Source organism: Delphinus delphis, chromosome 4 (genome assembly GCF_949987515.2).
Source record: "Delphinus delphis chromosome 4, mDelDel1.2, whole genome shotgun sequence".
In the NCBI taxonomy this organism is placed as follows: Eukaryota; Metazoa; Chordata; class Mammalia; order Artiodactyla; family Delphinidae; genus Delphinus; species Delphinus delphis.
In genome coordinates this window covers 77,018,350-77,042,714 of record NC_082686.1, presented here as the reverse complement: position 1 = coordinate 77,042,714, position 24,365 = coordinate 77,018,350, and positions in this window count along the sequence as shown.

Below are 24,365 nucleotides of genomic sequence, written 5' to 3'. Positions count from 1 at the left end.
AAGGGAATCGAACCATTGTACGTTGGGGACTGTCTGTATGGAGTAACTGTGAGGTTTATCATGTCAATGAAATTGTTGTATTTAATTAAATATTGTATAATTTTCTCATGGTTCCCCAGCAGTCCCCTGACCAAAGCTGTTCTTTATGTCAAAATAAACATGAACATTGAGAATTTGGTCCAGGTTTCCCTCTTTCCTTTGGCTGTGTAAGTGTAGAGCCTATAGGAAGGTAAAGGTTTTTATGGCACTAATTTTTACCCTCATTCTGGTCTTGATTGATGTCATTGCATTTACTTAACTTCTTCTCTCTCTCCTATTTTTTCTATGCCAACTTCATGTATTTTTTCTCTTCCTTTAAGGAGTTTAAGTGTTTTCTGGAAAGAGGTGGAGAATAGTTAATAATAAAGAACATACACAAATAAATAAGGAAACTCTAAACTTAACAATAGAAAAAAATGTGCAATGGACATTATTCACAGAAGAAAACAGCAAATGGTTACCAAAGTGTAAAATAGTTAACCTTACCAGGAATGCTAAAATGTCCGCACACACTTAGATAATTTTACAGAAGTAATTTTTAAAATGTGTATCTTTCATTGTTGCTATGTGGCAAATTATATCTTTCAAAAATGGACAGAGTAGTTTTTCCCTTCCTATATGTGCCTTTAGAACCTTGCCACTCCTGTCAAGAGGTGGGATCTGGAGTCTATTTTGCTTCCTCTTGAAACTACAGGGGACGTCGTGACTGCCTCAACCAAATTAACATCACAAGATGATATGGTTTCTCTCTCTCTCTCTCTCTCTCTCTCTCCTTGGAAACTAACCACACTGTTATGAGAAAGGCGGGGCCACACGGAGAGGGTCCATGAGATCCACGTTCCTGTTGACAGTCTCAGGTCTCAGCCTACAGTCAGTAGGCTCGCTTACAAGCCATGTAAGCGAGAGAGGCTTCATGTGATTTCAGCCTGGCCTTCTAGCCAGACACTGGGTAGAGCACAAACGAGCTATTCTCACTCAGCTCTTCCTGACCCAAATTGCAGATCCATAAGCCAAATAAATATTATCATTTCTTTAAGCCAGGATTTCTCGGCTTTGCCCTACTGATATGTTGGATGGGACAATTCTTTGCCTTGGAGAGCTGTCCTGTGCATCAAAAGGATGCTTAACAATACCCCTGGCCTCCTGCCAGTAGCAATCCCTTCTCAAGTCATGACAATCAAAAAATGTCCCTTGGGAGGCAAAATCACTCCAGTTGAGAATCACTGCTTTAAGCCACTAAGTTTTGGGATTGTTATGCAGCCATAGCGATCACTTGTCTCTCCCTGTCCTGGACATTGTCCTCCACCAACATCTCTCACTTAGTTAATTTATCCATGCTATGTAACTAAATGTACATAGACATCTATAGATAGTACATGCACACATACCACATAGGGCTATTTTTAACATTATTTTACATTTTAACATAATTTTACAAAAGAATGGAAAGATATATAGATTTGTCTATATAATATTTCTTTTTTCATTCAGTGATACCTTGTAGAAGCTAAGTAAACTGGAACAATTTTAACAGATTTATTGGCTATAAAATAATACATTGGATATATAATATTACATAATATATTCAATAATTTCTCTTAATGAAAATTTAGATTATTTTCATATTTTTTGTTTCTATAAACATTACAGAATTAACTTTTTCCATGCATATATCCTGATGTAGTGCCAATTTATTTCTTAGAGGTAGATTTCCCGGAGAGTATTTTGTTGAGTCAAAGGTCTTATAATTTTAATACATGCTGCTAGACGCTTCTTCTTCTTCTTCTTCTTTTTTTAAGAAGATGTTGGGGGTAGGAGTTTATTAATTTATTTATTTTTGCTGTGTTGGGTCTTCGTTCCTGTGCGAGGGCTTTCGGTCTAGTTGTGGCAAGCGGGGGCCACTCTTCATCGCGGTGCGCGGGCCTCTCACTATCGCGGCCTCTCTTGTTGCGGAGCACAGGCTCTAGATGCGCAGGCTCAGTACTTGTGGCTCACGGGCCTAGTTGCTCTGCGGCATGTGGGATCCTCCCCAGACCAGGGCTCGAACCCGTGTCCCCTGCATTAGCAGGCAGATTCTCAACCACTGCGCCACCAGGGAAGCCCTAGACACTTCTTTTTAAATTGGCTGCAATACTTCACATTTCAACTATTATCATACAACTACTTCTATTAGTTCACAATTATGTCCCTCATAAGATTATATATATATACATATATATATATTTCATATATAATTTCATATATACTTCAAATATATATATATTATATAGGTCCTACTCTACTCTGTTAATTTCTAAGTAGTTTCAGTTGTGTGTGTGTGCTATTATCAGTGAGGTTTTTTTTTTTTCTCTCTTTCTACTTCTATACGCTTCAGAGCTAAAGAGAAAACTATTTCTTTACATATATCTTACATCCAGACTCCTTACAAAGTCTCATTATAATTTTAGAACCTCCTGGGTTGGATACAATCATATCAACAACAGAAAGAAATGAAACTCTTTCTTTTCCAATATCAATACTAATTTTTTTCCTTACCTTTTTGCCTTTTTTACACATCCAGCCAACACTGAAAACTAATGACAAAAGCAGGCCTCCTCTGACCTTAAATAAAATTACTTTAAAGCTTTGCTGTTTATAAAAATATATTGTTTTATTTGCATAGTCAAGAATTAAATTTAGTATTTTATTTTCTTTCTGATTTTATTTGGTGTTATTACTAGAATGACCACTAAATTTGATCACATTTATTTTCAATATCTCTCTCTATAGATTTTCTGATATTTTCCATATTACTTTAATATACCTAGAGTATCTATAGTTTAAATATTGGATAGAAATCACCTGTGAACCTATCCAGTCCTTCAATATTTTTCAATTATAATAACCATTTAAAAATTTCCACTAATTTTTCATTCATTTGTGGTAATTATATATTTTTCCCCCAAATCCATTTTTTTAGGTTTTCAAACATGTTGCCATTGAACGTGTTGTCATTGAATTGCATATCATAACATTTTATTATTCTTTTAATATCCTCTACAGTTAGGTCTTATCTTCTCTAATGGTGTATATTTTACTTACATTCTTTTGTTCTTAATCAGGTTTATGGGGGATTTATCATTTTTATTAGACATCTAAAAAAAAGAAACTTTTGATTTATTTATATTTTGTACTTATCCTCAATTGCAATAGAGATTAAAATCATGTCCACATCACAGGGTTATTATGGTGAGGATTAAATCAGTTAATGTTCAGGAAGTGCTTAAATTTACTTAAATTTCAAAAGAAACATATTAAAGGTTTTTATTATAATTATATTTTCATCGAGTTGCCAATATTCTAATATATAGCTCTTTATATATTTAGCTACTATATTGTTTGTGCTACAAAGGTCTATAACTGTATATCTTCTTCACCAAATGTGTCTTTTATTAATACATGAGTCCCCTTTACATATTGTTTAGTGCTTTCAATTGTAAAGTACACTTTCTGACATTAATATTGCTATGTCTTCTCTCTCTCTCAATTGCATTTACTTTCAGATTTTCATTACTTTTTTTTTTCACTCTGATTCTTATAAATAGCATAGAGCTGGATATTTTAAAATCTAGTTTAAAAACATGCATTTTTAAGGGAGATTATAGTCCATTCCCAACTTAAATAATGATTGATAAGACATTTTATATCTTTCTTTTTGTTTTATGTTATTTATCTGATTTACTATTTTTAGCATTATTTGTACAATGTCTATTTTATTTTCATATCGATGAACATGGATCATTCCAAGATCCAAGAAATCAGAAGAATTAATCTTTATTTTTACTAAACAACTTTCTTGTTCTGTGAAGTTAACCATTTTTTTTTAATCCATAAGGCACAAATAGTAGCTGCTTTTGCTTAGCTCTTGGGATTACTGGCATGATGAAATAATCTATCTATCTATCTGTATATCTATCTATCTATATTTGAAAAATATAAATTTTTAAAGGGTCAGCAATACCTTAAGGAAATATTAATATAAAAGCAATTAACATATTAAAAGGTTATGTAAATTTATTCTGTTGTACAGCTGACAAAAAAATGTTTTTACTAAATAATGTATATAATCCAGCAGAGGTTTCTACACTATTTTTTAAGTTAATAGGCTTTACTTTTTGCTCAGTTTTAACTTTACAAAAAAGTTGAGTAGAAAGTACAGAGTTCCTATATACTCCCTCTTCCCTCCCCCCCCCCAAATTACCCCTATTATTAAGATCTTCCATTAGTGTGATATGTTTACTACAATTGTAATTAATCTATAATCATCTATATTATCTAGTTCTGTCAGCATGGCAATCCTCTAGGGTAGACATACTTATCATTTCTAACTACTGAGGAATTGAGCCACTTATCCAATGTCACACAGGTAAGAGGTGAAACAAAGGTTTTTCAAACCAGGTAGACTGAGTCTAGCCAAAGCTGTGAAACTCTAAATGATATACCGATTCTCACTGACTTAATGGTTTACCTTAGGAAAGCATTATACTTCCTCATTCCTTCTTTCCATTCCAATAAGATAAGATTTTAAAAAGATTTTAAAAATATTTAAAAATATTTTCATTTCCCTCAACTTTATTACTCTGCCCCTCTCAAGAGACCTTTAAAATGCTTTTACACTCTATTTGCCTACCACCTATTAGATTTTGCTGAGATAATTTACAATGCTTAGTTCTCAACTATTATTCACACCAATGCTTTTGTCCCATCACAAATAAACTGAAATATTATTTTTCCTAGTAAAAATAAAATTAAGTGTTGTCAAAGCTATAGTCACACAAGTGTTAGTTGGTATAACATTTCTGTAAAGCAGTTTGGTGATAGATATAAAGAATATTTACATAGTAATACCTATTTACTCATTAATTCCACTTTAAGAACATATTATAAATAAATATCCAGAAATTGACATAAATTTAAATGAAAATATGTTTCTCACAACATTCATTGTGAAAATATGAAATTTACCTAAAATTCCACCAAGAGCTGAATGGTTTAAATTAACATATATCCTTATAAAGGGATTTTACCCATCCATTCAAAATAACATATAAAGAATTCAATCACACTAGAAAAATTTTAAATATGACTTCAAAAAAATGTATAAAAGGTGTTACCATTGGCATAAACTGAGTAAACAGTAAGTAGAATCCTTCTGTATTATTTCTTGAAACTGTTTATCAAGCTATGATTATCTTAAAATAAAAAAGTAAAAAGAAATGTATATAAAACCACATAATCAGATAGTAATTATATATAAATTCAAAATAGTTCTGTCTGAACTTCGAGATAATTGGTTATTTAAAAATTATTTTTAGTTTGGCATATGCCAAAGATTTTACATTGGTTATATATTATTTTAAAATCAGGTTTCTGCACCTTACTCTTTTATTCTTTTAAAGAGTTATTACATTCTTTACAATGAAATAGGATTTAGTACTGAATCAGCTAAAACCATACTGCCCTCTATGGGATTTTTGCTGCTCCACAGAAACTGTTTTCATTTATTTATTTATTTATTTATTTATTTATTTATTTATTTACTGTGGCCCAGAGATTTGCACAGTGATTTTTATTTACATAAACGAAACCTATGTGGAAAGCTATGTGTGAAAGGAATATACATTAAAATGACCAAGAGAGTCACGTGGAAAACTAAATCAGTGTCTTTGACATGATAAGATTGAGCTCACTACAATTTAATATAGAGTACATGCCTAGTAGAAGGAGTAAAACCTGAAGTTTACAGAAAAAAAACATTATGAGTTAAACAAATTCAATTTTTTAAAGCATTGATTTAAATGTTGACTGATCAATAACTTTGAAAAACAAATGGAAAAGAAATGCATTAGTTGTAGACAATTTGGTATTCACTTTGTAAAGGCTGTGTGGGCTCTTTGCCCTATGTGTACCACTTGGTCAATACACAGAGAGATTCATTTAGCACCAGAGATGGAGGGAACATCTGAGACACTTTGGCCCATTTCTTTCATTTTACAGACAGAGACACTCAGCAGCAAAGAGATCATGGGAGTTTTCTAGGCTCTCACTAGACACCCTAGCAGAGCTCTTTCTTGGACACACTTCTTCATATTTCTAGGCCAGTACAGTCTTTCCACTACACAGAAATACTATTTTCTGTTTCTAAGCTGTATAATGTCTGCCTGTTTGTTTCTATGTCTCCTTATACCAGACTTTCTCTGGACTCCCTTTTCTTCTTTTACACTGAAGATTTGAAGATTTCCTTTCCTCTTCTGTTTTCCCTTCAGCATTGCCTCAACCTTGCTTAGCTGTTAGATTATCCAAATTCAAGAATCTACTGAGGGGTTCTATGGCATAAAAATGATACTCACATCTCTTCCTATTCAAAATTTAATATATACAATATCTGTGGAGTAGATCACATAAAATATGCATTATCTAGATATTGAATTAAGTCAACCAAGACAGAGAGAATTTGGACTTTGGATTCTCTAAGTTGCACCTCTGTCTCCTAGTAGATGTGAGATTGTGAGCAAATTACTAAATCCCTCTGAGCCTCAATTTCTCTATAAATAGATTACCATGTGTTTTGCATAATTGTGGTGAAGAATAAATGAAATAATGACTTTAAATATCCAGTGAGTCCTGGTAGGCACTTAATACATAGTTTCCAAAATAATCAAATACTTAATGAGAGTCCAAAATTCATCATACATTAATCCTATCAAGATAAACAAAATATCTTCACCTATTCTGTATGTTGCCTTTGCACTCCTGTTGGTATCTTTTGATGTCCAGAAATTCTGAATTTTAAAATAATTCAATTGATCAATACTTCCTTCATGGTAATTCCTTTGTGTCTTATTTTTTAAATCCTTGGCTACCCCAAGGTCATAAAGATAGTCTCCTATCTTTTCTTCTTAAGGATTTACTGCTTTACGTTGTACATTTATGTCTGCAGTCTCTCTGATGCAATGTTTGTATTGTGTGAGGTGGAGTTTAAGATTCATCTTTCTCCACGTAGTCAATTGATTCAGTATATTTATTAAAACAATTGTTCTTTTCCTCCACTGCACTCCACTGTCACTATTGTTATAAATCATAAATCAAGTGATCATATAGTTAAATCTACTTTGTATTTCCTATTAATCTACTCATGTCATTGTTTTTTTTCCTCCAGTACCACACTGTTTTAATCACTATAATTTTATATTAAGTTCTTGAAATCTTACAGTTTTGTTCTTTTCAAAGGACTATCTGACTATATTCTTGTCCATTTACATCTTCAGTGTCAGCCTGTAAAAGCCTACTGGGGTTTTGGTTGGGGTTACATTGAATCTGTGTATCATTTGGGGTAGAATTCTTATCTTAACAACACCGAGTCTTATAAACACGAACATTGTGTATCCAAATGCAAAATTATTAATAAAATAATACCCCTGGAGACAGAAAGAATATAGGATTCAACATCCAGAGAAAGGATAGAGATTAGAGCTTCAATAGGAAAAGGGCCTAATTGGTAATAAAAAGATGTGGAAGAATATTGATGTGACATACTTTTTGATAGAAAACTGAGGAAGTACCTACTTGATAATTTCTAATTTCTTTGTAAAGGAAACAATCAATCTACTAAAAGACAAAGATACAAGCTTGTGGAAATCTATGAAGGTTCAAAATTGCCACAAAAGAGAGAGAAGAGGGAGCTGATCATCAGATAAGGGTTCAAATAAAGAGAATGACTTTGGAGGGGTAGTAACTAAATTATGTGACCAGTACCATATGAGTAAAGAAAAATAAGGATGTTTGAATTGATCTCTATTTGAGGGTTTGTTAAAAAGTTTTATAGGAACTTCAATGTAGTGACAGATTTGAAGGCTTTAGTAAAGAAATGGTAGAAATGTTGGATCATAAAGAAAAATGTCTCAAGAGGATTGAAAGACTTAGAACAGAACAGTTAAGAAACTAGGTACCTTACTGAAGTCAGAGAGCAAGCATAGTAAGAACAAGTAAACAAAGTACTGGAAAGATAGGGGATTATTGCCAGAAAATGGGAAAACATGAATTTTTGAAGGATGTCCCAAAACTACTTAAATGTATTTTGATCTCTTCCTCTTGAATACAGTATAGGACTTACTTTAGCCATCCTTTTGGAGTACTCATTTGTAGAATAATTTGCTGGACTTGGGTCCCTCTTGTGAGTAACTGAAAGCTCCTGGGTAGGAAGGTAAGTGGTGGAAAGAAAGGGAAGTTGTGGGAAGGGTGAAAACTATCAACTGTACTTGGTGTAATTAGAGCTTTAATAACGTGTCTTAGAGATCAGCTGGTTACGGCACTTTATACATTCTGAAGGAAGGATGAGGAGGCCAAAAGTTGCACATCCTATTTAAGAATGATACATCGTGACTGTTTTAACTAACAATCCCATTGCCAGTCCATTATCATGAACTGGAGTGGGACAGGAAATAAAGGTTTATTGCCTTGTTATGACATTTTCATGTTCTGCATTGTCAGTAAACTCTATTGAGACAGGTGACAAGAATAAGAGAATAATTGCTAAGTGACATTTCTTTACTACATTTCCCTAACCCTTAATGCTAACCTTCTTATTTTCTCCTTTATCCCAATGACCCGTCTCTCATCTCTATACCTCTTTCATTTAAAAAATCCCACATCCCCCAAGTTCCTTGCTTTTATTCTACTCTGGGCCTGCTTGGCTCAAATCCAAGTCCATAGTGTAGAGTAGATTGTTCTGTGACCTGGGAGTCAGGAAATTTGTGCTGATACACTTGATATACCAGTGACTTTATATAAGTGATACACCAGTGTGACCTTAAACAAAACACTTTCTCTATGGACCTTTAGTTTTCCTATTTGTAAATAGAATGGATATTGGAGTTGACTATCTCCATGGTTCCTTTGAGCCACTTTAGAGGATACACTAAAATTTCCACATCTTTGTCTCTCCCAAATCCTTTGCCAGTGAGCTGTTGCATCCTTCAGACACTAGAGGGGGCTTCCTGAAGACTTTTCCAATATATCCAGATTCAAGGAAGGGATGACCGCCTCTAAATGGCAATCCAAAAGAGAAATGTGATTTCACTTTTTAAATAAAGTAAATGTGAAAGAAATATATGTGGCAGCAATTATAACATCTTGTATTAATATGACTTTCTAGCATGAGACTAAATTTATTTTAAATACCAACCAGGTCTAGACTTTTCTATCCTCTATCTTTAAATTTATGAAAATATTTAAACCAATGAAAGAGAGTGCAATCATTAGTAGGATTCTGAAAGCCATTGTTCATAACTAAGATAACTTTTTGTTAGATGATATTGTAAAGAGAGTTACGATTGTCCTGTGTATTTTTAAGAGCATGTTGTAGAAAATAAAGAAATGCAATTTGATAAAGATTCATTTAAAAATAAAAATATTATGAACTCTTTTCTTAAATTCCAAAGAAAGTAGGCTTGTGAAATTTATGATGAACAAATAAAGATCTATCCATCATCTTAAGGATAATATAGATTGAGGTGAGATGTTAATTTGCATTTGTTTTATTTTTTTTTAATTAAGAAACTGTCTAACATATCTTTAGATCAAGGAGAGCTGACATTAATCTGATTCTTTGCTTCTCTTGTAGAATATTTTCTTATTCTCTTGGGATCTGTTAGGTTTTTATTTTATTTTATTTTTTTTTTTTATTATTATTATTATTTTTGGTGTTACACGGGCCTCTCACTGTTGTGGCCTCTCCTGTTGCAGAGCACAGGCTCTGGACGCACAGGCTCAGCGGCCATGGCTCATGGGCCCAGCCACTCCGCGGCCTGTGGGATCTTCCCAGACAGGGGCACGGACCCGTGTCCCCTGCATCGGCAGGTGGACTCTCAACCACTGCGCCACCAGAGAAGCCCTAGGTTTTATCTTTGATATTCTTATACTTCAATATGTTTTTAGGTGTTGGGATTTTTTTTTCTTCTTTAGATTTGAATCTTTACAATGCTTTTCAATCTGAGATCTTATGGCTTCATTATGAGGAATTCTCAGTTATGCTTTTCACTAATTGCTTCCTCTACATTCTTTTCCTTCGTTTCTGGTATTCCTACTATGGGAATATTAACAAGTCTCTAACTTCTATTTCTTTATTAGGCTGTATCCATTCTCTTACCCGTTCCTTTCAATTCTTTTTTAAATTTCAGCTAATATATTTTTGACAACCAATATATCCAACTGATTCTTGCTTCTTGTTTTCCAACATCTTCCCTTATATTTCTAAGAATATTTATATCCGTGTTTTTTTTTTTTTTTTTTTTTGCTGTACGCGGGCCTCTCACTGTTGTGGCCTCTCCCATTGCGGAGCACAGGCTCCGGACTCGCAGGCCCAGCGGCCATGGCTCACGGGCCCAGCCGCTCCGCGGCATGTGGGATCCTCCCGGACTGGGGCACGAACCCATGTCCCCTGCATCGGCAGGCAGACTCTCAACCACTGCGCCACCAGGGAAGCCATATATCCGTGTTTTAAATAATTGTTTTCTCTGTTCCATCAGCTCTATGGTCTCTAGTATCAGGTATTTCATTTATTATCCCCCAGAATATTTACACTCCTCAGAAGGTGCAAGGATTTTTATTGTGAACTCATCATTATTCACATGAGACTCTTAGCTGCCTTTTGTGACTATAATATTTCAAGGTTGGGATAGCTATGGTTGTTTTCCATCCATTAAGTGTGACTCTGCATTTGTTCTCTTCTTTTTCTGATCTATAAAAGTTTTGATGAGGGAGCATAAGACAGAGCCCCGCATTTTAATAATGCTTGTATAAAGATGACACATCAACTGATTTATTTGATAGTATTTCATTTCTTATTCAGGTACCCCGCATTTTAATAATGCTTGTATAAAGATGACACGTCAACTGATTTATTTGATAGTATTTCATTTCTTATTCAGGTATGAAAATTATGTTATCATTTAATGTTTTCTCTCTCCCTCCCTCTCATTCTCTCTCCCACTCTCAAAATGTTGTTCCTCTAGCTTGGAGCACTATTTTTCTATTCTGAAGTCCATAAAGCCCAGATATTACTGGGTGTTAGTAAAATAGATAAAATATATTCAATGGAGTTATTGATGAATACAAATATGACAAAGATTTTATAAAAGGAAAAGTGCTATGAACAGTTTGCTTAATCAAAGTTGACTTATTACATAATGTCTGTGTGAAAAAATACAGATTAGGTATAAGAATACTAAAACTAAACTGAAAAGATATGGATTGGATATAAATCCTCAATCTGCTTTTTATTAATAGTTTGAAATTGGTTAAGTTCCAAGACCTTAGAACTTCAGTTTTTAAGTGTATAATGTATGAGTAATAATTCATTTCTTCTCCTCTGAGTTTACTTGTTAAAACATTGTACACACAGACAAAAAGAATATGCCAATGAGGGAAAAGTGCGTGTATGTGTGTGTGGTGTGCTCTAATTTGCTTGTTCACCTGGTAATCCCCAATACAGAGTTGCTCTGGTAAAATATGATGGAGAAATGCATTTAGACTTGAATATCTGTCAGTGTCCTTTGAATCTAGAATGGCCAGTTTTGTGGTACAAGCTACATTCACTCAGTTGATTACATAAACATTTGTAACTATTCTGTGTCACCTTACAGCACGGACAGAACAGAGAGAGTAAATGTAGGGTCTGCATTGCAAGAGTAGACCTAACAGCTATGTGACTAGGTGTGCTTTACACATGGGAGTAGAAGGCATGGGAGTTCAAGTAAAGGTGAGAGCAGGATATCTGCCTGCTTCTTACAGAAATGAAGCCTTGCCTATCAGCAAAGTACAAGCCAATTACTGATGTTCAGAAGAGTCCATGACCAACCCCTCTTCCTATGAATGGAAACCAGAAAGGGAGTAAGAAAGAAGTTAGAGCTGTAGACAGTGTCCTTTTCTATGGGTTAAGGCAGATATATGAAGAGAAGAGTAGAGATTTTTCTTTTCCTTCCACGACAGTGATAATTAAATGAAACCACGTGAAAGGTACTTGGCAAACTATAAATCACAAAACAAAATTGAAAGTTTTATTATCTTTACTAAGGGAGGCATTTATTTATTTAAACCATTTTGTGCTCCAGATGGAAATTACATTTTTTTTCAAAGTTGCTTTGGATAAGGTGCTTATCCCTCTTGTTAGAAAGTGGCAGGCTCTTACTACATGGTAGTTTGTTAGGAGAATTTTTACTGGATTTAATGATCTGACAACTCCATTCAATACTATCAATAAAATATGCACAATTCATAGGACTTCCTGAACTATTGAAATCCCTATTAATCATAATACTAATGAAGACTTCAGTTTGGAAATCATCAGTTTATAATCCAGTTTCTGTAATATATATTAAGTATCAATATAGTGTTCATTCTTCTTAACTTTATTGTTAATGGCGTCTCTTTGCTCATTATTCCCTTTTTCTCAAAATACTCCATTCTCTTGTCCACTGTGATACCAGTCCTCTTCCACTTCACTCTCTGTGACATCAGAGTCTCCATTGCCAACTCCTCCTCCTCTATCAGAACAGTGGAATTGCTCAAGCTTTCAGACTTGCCTTTTTCCAAAATTTATTCTATGAATTTTTCCTGAGCAAACTATTCCACTGCCATTTTTTCAATGACTTCCTACACCTTGATGACTTCAAAATTTATATATTTAGCCTGGGGGCTTCCCTGGTGGCACAGCGGTTGAGAATCTGTCTGCTAATGCAGGGGACACGGGTTCAAGCCCTGGTCTGGGAGGATCCCACATGCCACGGAGCAGCTAGGCCCGTGAGCCACAACTACTGAGCCTGCGCGTCTGGAGCCTGTGCTCGGCAACAAGAGAGGCCGCGATAGTGAGAGGCCCGCGCACCGCGATGAAGAGTGGCCCCCGCTTGCCACAGCTAGAGGAAGCCCTCGCACAGAAACGAAGACCCAACACAGCAAAAATAAATAAAATTAATTAATATATATTTAGCCTGAAATTTTCTTGTGATTTCAAGGTTTGTATATTTATTACGTTCTTGTTATCACCTGCTTGCTGTCTCACAGGCAACACAGGCACAACTTGTCCAAAACTGAACACAATCTTTGCTATCATTCTCAACCTCCTCCATCTCAGTAAATGGTGGTACCATCTATCCTGTCACTCAGGCCATGATCATGGAAGTCATAATTGACTCCTCCCTCACCCTCACTTTCTACAACCCATCAGTCATGGAATCTCAATCCTAAATGCCTTTTCTAACACTCCAGTTATTTCTATTCCCAGCCCACCATCATGGTCCAAGCTTCTGTCATTTTTTTGTCTTGCACTATACTGACAATAATGTCACTCTTTAGCCTTGCTGAACTCAGAGATTAGTGAGTAATTTCTAGTAAATTACCGGCCCTTTAAATAAAATTACAAATCAATACTATAAACCAAAGCCCATACAACTGAAAAATTTAAAACCCCATGTCTAAATAATAAATCAGCTAAAGAAAAAATCACAATGCATACTATAAAATTTTTAGAACTACATAAAATAATTTTGTAAAAAAGTTTTTTAGAAATAAAGATGTAGAAGATGATTCACAAGCTCAAATTAAAATACTGGGAAACAAGAAAAATCAAATATTAACTAACTTTTTAATCTAAGATTAATCTAAACTAGGATAAAACAAAATTTTTAAAAGTAGAAAAGAGGAAATGATTTTTAAAAATAGGAGGAATTGCGGGGCTTCCCTGGTGGCGCAGTGGTTGAGAGTCCGCCTGCTGATGCAGGGGACACGGGTTCGTGCCCCGGTCCGGGAAGATCCCACATGCCGCAGAGTGGCTGGGCCCGTGAGCCATGGCCCGCAGAGCCTGCGGGTCCGGAGCCTATGCTCCGCAATGGGAGAGGCCACAACAGTGAGAGGCCCGCGTACCGCAAAAAAAAAAAAAAAAATTGGAGGAATTGCAACAAAGAACTGAAAAAATGTTGATTTAATCAACAAACCCAATAGTAATTATTTGAAATACACTAGTCCAATAGACATACATACATCCTTGATTATGAAAAAAATTAAACATTAGAAATAAAAAGGAAGCTATAAGTTTAGCTTTGGTTGAGTTTTTTTTTTAATTATAAAAAAGTGAATTTGTTAATCCAAATATTTTTGGAAACAGAAGAAATGACCCCTCAGAAATATATCAATAAAACAAAATGAATCAAGAGAATAACTCAAAATATCGTGATGACTTTTAAAGAAACCAAATGCATAGTCAAAAATCTCCCTCTGACATATACACTGGGCTCAGATGGTTTTGTAAGTGAATTTTTAATCAAACTTTCAAAGGACTGATAATCTCAATTTATTGCAAATAGTTGCAGAGATGAGAAAAAGAGAAAACATACCCCAAATCATTTTATGAAGCTAGTATAACCTCCATATCAAAATCTGAACAAAAATGGCATAAGAAAGGAGAATTATTGACCAGTTTCCCTTATAAGCATGGTTGTAAACTACTAAATAATACATCATAAAATGTTGCCTCTGTTTACTTATCACTGCCTTCATATTGTTTGGCCACTTTGGCTCCCATATTTTACAAATGGAATTTGAAAAATGCCAGTGATGTTTAACTGGGCTTAACTGGATTTTTAGCCATTTTCTTTATACTTGAGCTCTATGCTCCCCAAGATGTTTTTACTTTACCTTGCTTTTTAGAATTTCATTAAGTCTAGTAGATTCTGTTACTGGCTCTTTTCTTGACACTCTTCCTATGTTCTCATTCCTAACTCCTTTCCCTTCTGCCCCTCTACTCTGGGAGTTAACATTTAGGGCCTGACCTATTTCTCCTCTTGATTTATATCACCTCCCTTGAAGAGCACACCATTCATGTGTGTCTAGTAATCCTTACCATCTTGGTAACTCCCAAATTGAAATGTTCCCAATCTGCTCATCAGAACCCTAGGTCTGTCAGATACTTATTCCTATTATGCATATCACGCCTCAAGTTTAATTTGACTAAAACTGAACTCAGTATATTTTCTGCCAAAAATCTGACTTCCTATCTCCTTGTCTTCCTTCACATCATGTTTGCCACTGTCATATTTTTTGCTACTCAAGCTTGCCAATTTGACCTTATCATCTTGAATCTCTCCTTTGTTCATTAGCTATAGCCATGTGATTCAGTCTTTACTATGTCTCATATTTGTCTCTTTCTATCCAGTCCCATTGTCACTGTCCTTGGCCAAGTGCTTATCACTAATATGGAACACAACATCTTCAATAAGCCTCTTGTTTTCCACCAATCTACACTGCTCACTACCAACAGTTTTTTTGTTAAAGCATCCTGTTCATAATATTAGATCACTATTTACTGTTCTGCAATGGTTCACTATTTCTTATTGCAAGATTTTTAAGATTCCTCAAAATCATTTCTTAAAATCTGGTCAAAATTATTTCATATTTCTAGTATGCATATCTTCATGTTCCATAATATAATACTCATTATAAGGTAAATCTCGTTATAACTTAATCACACCAAAAGCTAAAATAAAGACCCCCTACTATGGAATTGTAAATATCCTTGGCTAGGAAAAAAATATTATACTTTTAGTTGATTCATGCTTTATTTTATTTAAAATATAACAAAGTTGAAAATTTGGAGAGACTAAACTGAAAAGAGTGTTTATTAATCTATGGGCATTTTTAAGCTGGTTATTTTATTGTTCTTTTTGTTTTAAAAAAAGAAAAAGGAAAAGGTGTCGCTTAATGACAAGTTGTAAAAAAAATATTTTTAAGAAACATTTTTAGGATGGCAACTTTTCTTTGAAAGCAAACATTTGGCTCTGATTGTAAATTGGTTTGTTCCATAGAGGGTAAGAGAAGAGATGCTTAACATGTCTTGTCTGACATTATCGTAAAGGGGCTTATTAAGAAAATTGCCTGTAACTTGTACCAATCTGTTGTTTCTACAGTTTCCCGTTGGCTTATGTTTTCTAATTCCCTGGTCCCAAACCACATCAGTTGTTTCTTAATTCATTTTAAGCCACATATCATGACAATGTCTGTTACTCAAAACCCCTGATTCCCTTGACAATCTCAATGGATTTTTAATATAATAGCAGAGATTATGTGATTGACAGTGAAATCAGATCTCAAGCTGATGCTTAAAACAGTGACCTATACTTGGTAGATATCTAGATCTTGGGTTTGTTCTGCTCCTGTTCTTTACTTTGTCCAAAGTTCTTAGATTGCATCATAAGAGGATTTTACAATAACATCAACTACAACATCAAAATCACTATATTCTAAGACAAGTGCTGTTTAAAACAATAAACTGGTTTCTCATTTATAATTATTTTAACACAACTTATTTAATTTTATTATTTTAAATTTAAATTTTCAATCTTTTTGCATGTTTATATCCACATTTTTGGTCTCATAGCATCATTTATAAAAATATAAATATTGCTTTTTTACACAATTGCTTTTAGGCACTCAATTTTTATAGCAATTTGTATTTTAAGACTGTATATTAAGAATACATATTTTTGCTTAACTAATATTTTCCATTCTAATTTAAATAATTTCATTAATTTATATAAATTTTAAATTAAGTTTATAATATTTATTTTATAGAAAATGTATCCTTAAGGTTTTTCAAGTTTAGAAAATTATTCATCATAGTCTTGAAAATTTCAAACCAAGAAATGACATTTCTTGGTTTTTACCCAATTTTGCCTACTAAAATTCAGGATCATATATGCCTTTAGTATTAATTTATAATCCTTTAAGTAAAGTAATATTGATAAATTTATTGGAACACTGTATAAATTATCTCATTGAAAATAGTGTAACCCATCAGTGATACTCATGTAAATAAATTTAATGAAAATGCACATTTTTTTCAGAATAGTAGACATTTTTTCCTTAGTCAATGAAAACAAAAAGATTTCAGAATTCTCTTTGCCCTAGAACTTTTTAAAAAATGTTTGCCAACCCTTTCCCATAAAGAAAACCACACACTCAGAAATAGTTTCAAAGAGGAGATTGCAAATTTAATTTTATATGTAGCACTCTTACCTTGAGATGAGATTTCTTAGCCAGCATTGTACACTGCTGTTTCTGACATTAATTTCTCATTGCTCAGTAACCTCACTACTACCTAAAAATGTGTTCCACTAGCTCATAAACAATTATATCATCAATCCCTCTGTGTGTAACAAGAGACCTTAACCACAGAACTGGGAAGTAAAAGGAAGAATTATGCCAGAAGTAACAACGGTGCCAGAAACCTGCTTTGCAGTGATTGGCTAAATGAGGCCAACAAGTTGAGTTTCATTCATCAGACTTGTTGAGTTAACCTACAAGCATTTTTTTTTCATTTTCTCTATTTTTCTTTTCTGGGATCTCCTTTGATTTCATGCTGGCTTTTTAAATTGAGGATAAAGTTAATTCACTCAACAATGCCACAGCTGGAATTAAGTATGCCTCTTCTCCTACTGCTGAGGGGAGGGGCTGATGCTGGTTGGTGGTGTCTTATTGGATGCCCAACACCCTTGAGGCTGTTGCTGAATCAGTGGTGCCTCTAGCGACAGGCAAGAAGTCAACTAATTATGAACATATGGTTTGGCAGACACCTTGTTAGCTTGCTGCTGCGTAGGTGTTTGGAAGGAGGTGAAGGGGAAAGTTTGAGGTAGAAGGTGTGGTTAAAAGTCCCACTGACAAGCCTGGGGGAGATTTGATTGATCCTAATCTATTCTTTTTGTCAGGAATCAGCATGCTTCTGGCAGCAACAGCTTGGTAATAACAGAGATTTGTGGCCCTTAAGCTCTTGTGGTGATAGCCGGCACACGACCAGTCAACAGGCTCCTTACAAGGTCCCCATTTAATTGGCCACAATGGTGGGAACAGAAATGAGACGTTAGGTCAAGGTACAACACATGGCCTACCTGAAGTGGTTCACAGTGATCTGAGGCACAGATGTCATCTTTTATTGGTGTGATTGCCATCAGAGGAATAAGAGAAGCCTTGAGAAAAGACTGCAGGAAAGCCTTTAGTGAGAGCCATGCAAGTACATTATTTGTACTTGAATTACCTTGAGAAAAAGGCAGATGTATAAAAAGGAGGAGAAATATTAGACTGGGCCGTCACTGGGTCTGACAAAGAATAAAGTGATATTCTATTTTATAGAAAGGAAGGTTTCTTGGGAAATTAATAGTGGATAGTTTGAAATATCCTTTGAATGTTACTTCTGTCAGATAAATTGGAAAATCACACACACTCCTGGTATTCAACTGCATATCTATACCAAATAAATATTTTTCCATCATCTGTAAGTTTGTATACAGAGCTTGTACTTGGTACCCATTACTTGTACCCAAATGTTTAGGATGCTGTAGTCTCTGTACCATAAAATCTTCCACTCAGAATCAGACACAATCAATAGAGATTTGTTCATTGACTCTAACATCTATGTCTAAGTTATATCAACTTAATCTAAAACTCCAATTTTCTGAATACCAAAAAGAAAAAAAAAAACAAACTCTGTGATGTCTATGGAGGATGAGTTTACCAACCAGCAAATATTTCCTCTTGAAAGATTTGCTAAAGAGTTTCAAATCCTGTCCTTCATTTACTGATTTTCTTATGTTAATTACTCAGGATGGTATAGACATTATAGATATTTTATATATCATTTAAATTGGCATTACTAATTATATAAAAGTGATTATGTAGCCTCTCTTACTAGACGGCCGCCAACAACTTCACACTGTTTATTAATGAACTCAAGTGGAAGAAATGTTATAGATATGACAAAGTAGACGCACCTCTGTGTTCTGCCATTATAAAGAATACACATGAACAATGCTGTGTGTGAATGAATACGTGCGTGTGTGAATACGGTTATTTTTTTGTTCATTTTTCTGAGAATGGTTTGTACAGATTTTCTTTTTTAAATTAGCTACAACATATTCTTAAACACCCCAAACTACAAATTGCTGAAAATTACACCCAGAGGAATCTTGGAATAAGAAAGACAAGAAGCGAGACAGTGTAGAGCATGGAATCTGTAGTTAGTTTTGGGCAAGGCTCTGACACTTAGCAGCAATGTGACTTTGGGAAAATTGCTAACTTCTTTAATTTACAGTTTCTTTATCCATAAATAGCACCTGACCGACCAGATCTACCACAGGGAGTTAGTGTAAAGATAAATCGAGGTAACGTACATAAGGTTTTTAGCATCAGGCCTGGCAAAATTTATGTGCTAGATATAGGTTCGCTAAAAATGAGACAGAGAGAGACCTATGTTATTCTTATATAGTTCTAATTGTCATTAGGAGGTCTGACACTTCAGGGTAAATTTCATAGAAACAGTGAATCCAAACCAAGATGGTGAGGTTCTATCAAGTCTAAAAATAGAAATTATTTAAGTCATTAGTTAAAGAAACCACACAGAGCAAAAGAGTTCCATAGGGTCTGTTCAGTGAAGAGAGGGTTGCTTCAACCACAAAACCTGCCTGCCCCACACTGAGAGGTGACCTTGGGAGCTCACATATCAATGCTTTCTCTCTTTAGAACTTCTAGTTTTTGAAAACTTCTGCAATATGGCCCAAAGAGGGTGGCTTTTCATCAGAGGCTACCTGTGTTCCAGGTCTGATTAGCCGACTGGTGACACTCACTCATGGTGTCCTCACAGTGGATGTTATGTATTTGCTCATTAAAATAATTCTATTTTCTAGGGCATTCATTTCAGCTGATGGAAGTGTTTTGAGCAGATCAAGAATAAGATCAGACCTAGAAGAGTCCTAATTCCTTAGCATTGAACTACCACTAAATCGATATATTTTTGTTTGTTTATTTTGTTATGAATTGTGAGCTAAGAATGCCTGCAATGTAGTATTTTAAGCTCTGGATACATAATTTGGTTCACGTTCTCTTATTTACATAAGCATCCACACTCATCTACATCCCAGTAGTTTGTTTCATATTTTAATATTTTAGATTAAAGCATTTCAGTCATTAAGACAGTTTATTGTAAATGGAAAATTATCGACTTGAACCTTGTATAAAGATAAAGCTTTCTATCAGTGTTAAGAATACCGTTGTGTTTTCCATGGAATCATGTATAACACTTGGATTATATATCTTACATTTAATATACAAGTTAAAAAATACCCTTCCCTGAGTATTGTCTCATGTATTTTTTATTCATTTAAACATCTGTCTTTTATTTGGCACCTTAGAGATAGGAACAGCTTGTAGATTTAAGATGTTACCAAGATTTACTTTAAACTAGAAGTGGGAATTTTAGGGCCAAAGACAGTTTGCACCAGAGGGCCTTTAGACCGTGTAATTCAGCAACATATATTAATTATTTCCTGATTACAATGAAGAATCAGGCTGATAAGAGTGGTGTGACTTGCTCAAGCTCATACAATTGAGACAAAAACCCGAAATGTCTATCTCATGATTCTTATATGAAAAGTTATACTTGCGTGTTCACATTTTTAGAAGAATTGAATAGAAATAGACAATATATTTTTAAATTTTTTAATTGAAATATTGTGTTAGTTTCAAGTGTACAGCAAAGTGATTCAGTTATGAAAATTAAAAAATCAAGTTATTACTTGTAATTTTATCTACAAGTATAAGCACCTAAACTTGCTTAGGGAATATGGTATTGTTTTAATGCTTAGCTCATGGAGGCTTTTTTAAATCAAACTTGCTACCTTTATCTATTGTTTCAGAATTACAAGAATTCATGGTTAGTAGAATTTTTTTTTCATTTTTTCATTTATTAATTTTATTTTTTTTATACAGCAGGTTCTTATTAGTCATCAATTTTATACACATCAGTGTATACATGTCAATCGCAATTGCCCAATTCATCACACCACCACCAACCCCGGCGATTTTCCCCCCTTGGTGTCCGTACATTTGTTCTCTGCATCTGTGTCTCAAATTCTGCCTTGCAAACCGGTTCATCTGTACCATTTTTCTAGGTCCCACATATATGCGTTAATATACAATATTTGTTTTTCTCTTTCTGACATACTTCACTCTGTATGACAGTCTCTAGATCCATCCACGTCTCTACAAATGACCCAATTTTGTTCCTTTTTATGGCTGAGTAATATTCCATTGTATATATGTGCCACATCTTCTTTATCCATTCATCTGTTGATGGGCATTTAGATTGCTTCCATGACCTGGCTATTGTAAATAGTGCTGAAATGAACATTGGGGTGTATGTGTCTTTTTGAATTATGGTTTTCTCTGGGTATATGCCCAGTAGTGGGATTGCTGGATCATATGGTAATTCTATTTTTAGTTTTTTAAGGAACCTCCATACTGTTATTCATAGTGGCTGTATCAATTTACATTCCCACCAACAGTGCAAGAGGGTTCCCTTTTCTCCACACCCTCTCTAGCATTTGTTGTTTGTACATTTTCTGATGATGCCCATGCTAACTGGTGTGAGGTGATACCTCATTGTAGTTTTGATTTGCATTTCTCTCATAATTAGTGATGTTGAGCAGCTTTTCATGTGCTTCTTGGTCATCTGTATGTCTTCTTTGGAGAAATGTCTATTTAGGTCTTCGGCCCATTTTTGGATTGGGTTGTTTGTTTCTTTAATATTGAGCTGCATGAGCTGTTTATATATTTTGGAGATTAATCCTTTGTCTGTTGATTCCTTTGCAAATATTTTCTCCCATTCTTAGGGATGTCTTTTCGTCTTGTTTATGGTTTCCTTTGCTGTGCAAAAGCTTTGAAGTTCCATTAGGTCCCATTTGTTTATTTTTGTTTTTATTTCCATTACTCTAGGAGGTGGATCAAAAAAGATCTTGCTGTGATTTAGAACACTTAAGAGTGTTCTTCCTATGTTTTCCTCTAAGAGTTTTATAGTGTCTGTTCTTACATTTAGGTCTCAAATCCATTTTGGGTTTATTTTTGTGTATTGTGTTAGGGAGTGTTCTAATTTCATTCTTTTACATGTAGCTGTCCAGTTTTCCCAGCACCACTTATTGAAGAGACTGTCTTTTCTGCATTGTATATCCTTGCCTCTTTTGTCATAGATTAGTTGACCATAGGTGCGTGGGTTAATCTGAGCTTTCTATTGTGTTCCATTGATCTATGTTTCTGTTTCTGTGCCAGTACCATATTGTCTTGATTACCGTAGCATCGTAGTATAGTCTGAAGTCAGGGAGTCTGATTCCTCCAGCTCCGTTTTTTTTCCCTCAAGACTGCTTTGGCTATTCAGGATCTTTTGTTTCTTCACGCAAATTTTAAGATTTTTTGTTCTAATTCCGTAAAAAATACCATTGGTAATTTGATAGGAATGCATTGAATCTGTAGATTGCTTTGAGTAGTATAGTCATTTTCACAATATTGATTCTTCCAATCCAAGAACATGGTATATCTCTCCATCTGTTGGTATTATTTTTAACTTCTTTCATCAGTGTCTTATAGTTTTCTGCATCAAGGTCTTTTGTCTCCCTAGGTAGGTTTACTCCTACGCATTTTATTCTTTTGTTGCAATGGTAAATGGGAGTGTTTCCTTAATTTCTCTTTCAGTTTTTTTCATCATTAGTGTATAGGAATGCAAGAGATTTCTGTGCATTAATTTTGTATCCTGCAACTTTACCAAATTCATTGATTAGCTCTAGCAGTTTTCTGGTGGCATCTTTAGGATTCTCTATGTATAGTATCACGTCATGTTCAAACAGTGACAGTTTTACTGGTTCTTTTCCAATTTGTATTCCTTTTATTTCTTTTTCTTCTCTGATTGCTGTGGCTAGGCCTTCCAAAACTTTGTTGAATAATAATGGTGAGAGTGGACATCCTTGCCTTGTTCCTGATCTTTGAGGAAATGCTTTCCATTTTTCACCATTCACAGTGATGTTTGCTGTGGTTTTGTCGTATATGGCCTTTATTAATTTGAGATAGGTTCCCTCTATGCCCACTTTCTGGAGGTTTTTAACATAAATAGGTGTTGAATTTTGTCAAAAGCTTTTTTTGCATCTATTGAGAAGATCATATGGTTTTTCTTCTTCAATTTGTTATTATGGTGTGTCACATTGATTGATTTGCGTATATTGAGGAATACTTGCATCGCTGGGATAAATCCCACTTGATCATGGTGTATGATGCTTTTAATGTGTTGTTGGATGCTGTTTCCTAGTATTTTGTTGAGGATTTTTGCATCTATATTTACCAGTGATATTGTTCCCTAAATTTCTTTTTTTGTAGTATCTTTTTCTGGTTTTGCTATCAGGGTGATGGTGGCCTCACAGAATGAGTTTGGGAGTGTTCCTTGCTCTGCAATTTTTTGGAAAAGTCTGAGAAGGATTGGTGTTAGCTCTTCTCTAAATGTTTGATAGAATTCACCTGTGAAGCCATCTGGTCCTGGACTTTTGTTTGTTGGAAGATTTTTAATCACAATTTCAATTTTATTGCTTGTGATTGGTCTGTTTATGTTTTCTATTTCTTCCTGGTTCAGTCTTGGAAGGTTATACCTTTCTAAGAATTTGTCCATTTCTTCCAGGTTGTCCATTTTATTGGCATAGAGTTTCTTGTAGTAGTCTCTTAGGATGCTTTGTATTTCTTTAGTGTCTATTGTAACTTCTCCTTTTTCATTTCTAATTTTATTGATTTGAGTCCTCTCCCTCTTTTTCTTGATGAGTCTGGCTAATGGCTTATCAATTTTATTTATCTTCTCAAAGACACAGCTTTTAGTTTTATTTATCTTTGCTATTGTTTTCTTTGTTTCTGTTTCATTTATTTCTGCTCTGATCTTTATGATTTCTTTCCTTCTGCTAACTTTGGGTTTTGTTTGTACTTCTTTCTCTAGTTCCTTTAGGTGCAAGGTTAGATTGTTTATTTGAGATTTTTCTTGTTTCTTGAGGTAGGCTTGTACAGCTATAAACTTCCCTCTTAGAACTGCTTTTGCTGCATCCCATAGGTTTTGGATCATCGTGTTTTCATTGTCATTTGTCTCTAGGTATTTTTTGATTTCCTCTTTGATTTCTTCAGTGATCTCTTGGTTATTTAGTAATGTATTATTTACCTCCATGTCTTTGTATATTTTATGGGGTTTTTTTCCGTGAAATTCATTTCTAATCTCATCACCTTGTGGTTCAGAAAAGATGTTTGATATGATTTCAATTTTCTTAAATTTATTGAGGCTTGATTTGTGACCCAAGATGTGATCTATCCTGCAGAATGTTCCATGTGCACTTGAGAAGAAAGTGTAATCTGCTGTTTTTGGATGGAATGTCCTATAAATATCAATTAAATCTATC